Source organism: Ictalurus furcatus, chromosome 13 (genome assembly GCF_023375685.1).
Source record: "Ictalurus furcatus strain D&B chromosome 13, Billie_1.0, whole genome shotgun sequence".
NCBI classification, from domain to species: Eukaryota; Metazoa; Chordata; class Actinopteri; order Siluriformes; family Ictaluridae; genus Ictalurus; species Ictalurus furcatus.
This window is the reverse complement of record NC_071267.1, coordinates 3,596,780-3,602,600: the sequence shown is the minus strand read 5'-3', so window position 1 is coordinate 3,602,600 and position 5,821 is coordinate 3,596,780. Positions and strand designations below refer to the sequence as shown.

The window sequence follows — 5,821 nt, the reverse complement described above, 5'->3', positions numbered from 1 at the left end:
TAGCTAAAAATTGAGATAAATAATACAGTTACCATACTTCAACCACAATGCATATTTCAACTGGATGTGCAAAATATTAGGAAGACCTCAATATAACTCAGTACAGTTCAACAGCACCACAAATTACAGTCTGCAAAATTATACTGCATTATTTTTATTCAAGTGTACTCAATAAATTGGCAAGTGTATTCTTAGTAAACTGTCATTTCAAACAAAGCAATTTCTTAGTTATATAAAAGTATTTATCAATGCTGTCAGAAGCAAAGCAGCTGCTGAAATTTGGCTGGGAGAAGAACATAATAACAGCTGTCCATATAACAACAAAGACGTCTGAAATCTTCTCACCTTTCTTCTGTATCTTCTGCAAGTACTTTGCTGGCTCTTGACTTTTCTCCTCCGGCATGAGTCATACCTCGGTGCCATTTTCAAATTTAGGAAGCATCAATTTCCCTGAAATAATGTCAACAGACAAAAAAGAACCTCTCTGAGTACAAAGAAGCATTTGAAAACTGAATAAAAAAATCAATCATATAATCAAAATCAAAATGCCTCTCTCTCTTTCAGTTACATTACATTTCCAACTGCAACTACTTCATGGACCATACTATAGTATATGATTTAATCCTATTTTCACATACAGACAGGCTACAAAGGAAAAACCAGCTTAAAGTGTCTCAGTAAAGTGTTGGGCCACCACATGCTGCTAGAACAGCTTCAGTGCTCCTTGACATTGATTCTCCAAGTCTCTGAACTCAACTGGAGGGATGAACACCATTCTTCCAAGTGTTTTGATTGTGATGATGTAGACCAGGGGTGGGCAATCTTGTCCGGAAAGGGCCGGTGTGGGTGCAGGTTTTCATCTCAACCAAGCAGAAGCCACACCTGAATCCATTGATAGCCAAGATCAACTGATTAGTCAGGTGGAATCAGGTGTGCCTCCTGCTTGGTTGGAATGAAAACCTGCACCCACACCGGCCCTTTCCGGATAAAATTGCCCACCCCTGCCTTAGATGGTTCGCATCCAACCCACCTCGAAATCCAAAGGGACAAAAGCGCTGATGATCGTTAAACAGTTCATGTGAATATAAGAAGAAAAAAAAAACAGTAGACAGAACAAATTACACCAAATACACTGGCAACAGTTTAACTAAATCTTTATGAAGTGAAACAATATTACGGTTTCAACATTTCCTATTATTGCCGTCACTGAAAGGTACCAAAGCTTGCAGAAAATTACATTAAAACTGAAGTATATGTGATACAATTGGGGTAACATCCAGAGACACATTGCACCAGTCACAGAAGACGGTAAAGGCAAATACACAGATGAGACCGCCCCAACGAGAAGCACTTATGAATATATTGTAAATCAAGTGCTCCTATTTGAAGTAATCTAATAGTGCTTTCTTTTGAAAGTATTGGATGTTGACCAAACTGTTTAACGTTTAATAAATTGTAAAAAAAAAAAAATGAATAAATAAATAAATAAACAATAATAAAATGAAAAAAAAAAGAAGTATCTTTAGTTGCTTCAATCTCCCAAACCACCCCAACAAATAGCACTTACCATTCAGGAAGGTCAGAGCCATTGATAGAATAACAACTGTGACAATAAGACAGGTGGGTGGTCTTCTTCTTTGCATCTTGTCCTGCCATATTTACCACAACAAATATAATCACTACATTCCTGCTATCCTAGAAGTTGTCCACTGAGAATTTACCAGTTGACCACTATTTCATTCTGAGGGGCCTGAGTCAAGTGTTGTTCCTTTGAATGCTCAGAGTCTGATCATAACTTGAGATGATTCACAGTCCAACCCACAGAATCCAATGTGACAATAGAAGTGATGATGGCAGATCACTCCATGTGAATGAACCAGGTGATTCACACATTGACAGGCAGTTATCACTCTCGATTGAGAGTAGGTACACAGCCAAATGATGCTTTCACTGATGTATTCAAAGGTATTGCCTAAGAGATTTCAGCATATGTTTCACTAAATATTTGTGCAAGAATTTTAATAAATATTTATAAACAGAAACACTTAAGTTAGAATCTCAACAACAATGAATGTGATTATAGTTTCACACTCCACATTCGTGGAGTCCAAATTCACTGAAAGTTGCCCCAACTTGTAAGCACTTACTTTAAAACTTTAAAACCCGCACAAAATGTCTTCTTGATTCAGTTGTCTGAATCACTGAAAACTACCCCAACAAATAGCACTTACCAAATGATTCAGACAGGTCAGAGCCATTGTTAGGATATCAACTGTAACAATAATGCTGACTGACCTCTTCACTATCACCTGGAAGAATTACCAATAAAAGTATACAATCATTGCATACCTGCTATTGTACAAAGTCTTCACTGAGATTTTTTCGACTTGCCCACTACTTAATTCTGAGATGCCGGACTCAGGCGTTGTTCATTTAAATGTCTAATAAAGAGTCTGGATCTGCCCAGACCTTAGATGGTTGGCATCCCAAGCCACACTGAAATCCAATGTGACAGTAGCTCTGATGTTGACGCGTCACTGGCGAAAATACAATTGGTCTTCCCGCCCGCTACCCCACTACCTCCGTGATTTGGTTTGCCGTAGGGCAGTTGAAACATGGTTTGTTGTGGCTGTTACCCAAGCTTGTATGACAAACTATGGAGCTGTTAAAAATCCAGGTATGTCACCTTAAAAAGTGTTCTCCTCTCCTGGAAACATTTGTGTCAAAATACTGCATGGGTTTCCTTTAAATCACTGCCTGTAGATATTCGACCAGTTATACAAGTGTTTATACGACTCATATGGTCAACATAACACCTGTGCATGGTCCACGACGCGCACCTCCAATGCCTCAGGATGGCCGAGTGGTCTAAGGTGCTGCATTCAGGTTGTGGTCTCCCTGGGAGGCATGGGTTCAAATCCCTTTCCTGACATTTAGTTCCTTTGCTGCACTCTGTTGAGTTGGCGTTTGGTTGTTCCTGATGAGATATTTCAAGAAATCCATTAAAATGTCCCTGCATCGTTTAGGACACCTGTAGTCAAGCTAATTGCAGCCCATTCTAGGGTTCAAACTTAAGCCTCTTTTGTGAGTCAGGATGGCCGAGCGGTCTAAGGCGCTGCGTTAAGGTTGCAGTCTCCTCTGGAGACGTGGGTTCAAATCCCACTTCTGACAATCTACCCAGTTGCTGCACTCTGTTGAGGGTCTAAAAGACTGTTTGTATTGTAATTCCTCTTCACATGGTGTCATTTTTTAAGTCACGTCACTTGAAATGTATAGTTTAGGATGCTTACAAACAGGTTTATGCTTCTGTTTGCCACACTATGGTTAAGAACTGTTCATTGAAGCCCATTCTAGGCTTCAAATTATAGCACTGTCTTGATTTTATGGCACTGTCCATAGATGGTTGCCAAGGGAACCAACTACACTGCCTCGTTGTGTTGCCAAAATACCTGAGCAGGGTCCCTAACAGAAGCCTATACATTCTGAAACAAAGTGCATGGAAATGCGATCAGACAGTGGCCCATCCCGAAGCAAGGCTTTTTGTGTAGTTGTGGCTGAGTGGTTAAGGTGATGGACTAGAACCCCATTGGGGTTTCCCCATGCAGGTTTGAATCCTGTCAACTGTGTCTGAAATATGGTTTATGATTCCAGTAGCTGGGCTAGCAAGAGTGGCAATAAACCTGACTGTATTCTTCACTGAAACACCATGTACATTAATTGCTATTAAAAGATTACAGTTGTTGCATACCTGCTGTTGAACTGAGAATTTACCAAATAAATGCTTTTCATTCTGTGCGAACAGAGAGTCTGGTGTTGTTCCTTTGAACATTCAGGAGCTGCCCAGACGGTAGACGGAGAGCACTGTCTAACACAGCAGTCCAAAATCTCCCATAGGTGTTCAACTAGGTTGGGATCTGGTGACTGAACTCATCAAACCATTCAGTGAGGGCAATAGGGGCATTGTCATCCTGGAAGAGACCACTCCCATCAGGAGAGAAATGTTTCATCGTAGGACAAAGGTGATCACTTGGAGCAACTTTGTATTGATTTGCGGTAGCTTCTTCCTCTAAGGGGACAAGAGGACCCAAACATGCCAACTCCCTAGAGCCAGCAGACCCCTGTTATTGGGGTGCAGCATTCATGCCTTTCCTTTTCTCTTGGTGTATGCCACAGATGACCTCAACCCCTTGAGAATATGGAGAGGGATGGCTCATCCGACCATATTACTTTTTTGTCCACATCTTAGTAGACCAGTGTCGTTCTATCACTCTCTATACAGATCTTTTGGTTTTCATCTCTTCACTTGCCAAGGCCTGTGGTGCCCAAAACCTCGCTAAGACACTAAATGTTGATTTTTCCTTAAATTAGCTAGGTTGTGTAATAAAGACTTACCCCACTACCATCAAACACACATGTAACTTCTATGGAAGAGCAATATTTATGCTTGACTGGTGTCAGAAATGGAGCTGCAACGATGGTGACACTAGAGATGACAGAAAAGGCACACTCTTACACAATTAATACATACCAGTTGGTTTTAAAACTTTTTGCATATACTAGTGTTACAGTAATTGGACAATTATACATTTGTCCAACTTTTCCTATTTAAAAAACTGATGATGAAGATAAAGCATATAATCATCATTTATTTTAAAAATCAGTTGTAACATTTATGATAATAGATGGTTGGCATACTTCAACACAGGAAGTGTGCACTGATTTCACATAAAAAGCACAGAACAACAGCATTGTTCCAGACATATCATAATCAATAATTTACCTGCCAAAAACCAGCAAGAGGCCAATGTCCAGTTTATTAAACCACAGTGGCATTTTGAGAATGAAGAATTCCTGGCTGAACACCTCTGACAGTGTGAATAAACAATTTCGATAAACCTAATATAAAGAGTATAGAACAAAAACGCCATTATTGTTACGACACGGCCGGCAGATGGCACTGCGGCGCGGTTTCTAAGTGGACAAGTGACTTTGTTTTGGTTCATGCTCTTCCTGCTTGAGTATTGGGTTATGTGTGAGGATGTCTTTGATTTGCCCCAGGTGTCCATGGTTTAGTTTAATTATGTTGGCTATTTAGAAAGCTAACATGTTTGTGGGGAGATGGGTGTAAAAATAAAAAGGTCCACAGGAAGAAGTAAACCTTGAGCCTTGAACTTTAACATGTTAGATTTTACTCAAAATAAGTTTCTACTCTCTACATCACAGCTTCAATCATTTTCGGTAGATTTCATCTTAGGGCTAAGCGCTAATTAGCTGTCTCCTCTTTAAACCGTATAGCTGAAGCGCTGTTTAACGATTTAATTGAATTAAACTACATAACAGATTTATAACTATGTGTAAAGCTGAGGACAAAAAACATGACTTGCCTTGAGTTAGTGTCCAGCTCTGCTGCTCCACTCAGATGAGGCTGTGAGAGAATCAACTCCAGGGGGAAAGATGTAGTTTTCTCTCAGCTCCTCACTACACGTTCTATTAAACGCAATTTCGACCACATGTTAGCAACGAAGGGATTGCGACTTCAGAATCTTTTATTCAGGTATATAAAATAAACATTTTTACACGTCATGGAAATGCCTAGAGTATAATCTATTTAACAATCCATTCATATATAACACAAACATACCAGATCAAGATATGGCCTATACAATGAAATCCAACGTGGTTTAGGGACAATATCTGCGCATGCGCGTGCTTAGCTCCGTAGGGTTTGGTTTCGTACGTGCAGTTTCGTATGCAAGAGATTTCGAATTCCAATAAAAAATGAAATAAAAATAAATCTTAGTGAACAATTACATCTGGATAT

General features: G+C 39.7%; 1 non-coding gene across 1 annotated transcript; it reads left to right on the top strand.

The window, feature by feature from the left end:
* The first annotated feature begins 3,088 nt into the window (after window positions 1-3,088).
* On the top strand, window positions 3,089-3,171 carry trnal-aag (transfer RNA leucine (anticodon AAG)). The gene has a single exon. It is a non-coding gene; the product is annotated as a tRNA-Leu (tRNA).
* Window positions 3,172-5,821: the final 2,650 nt, after the last annotated feature.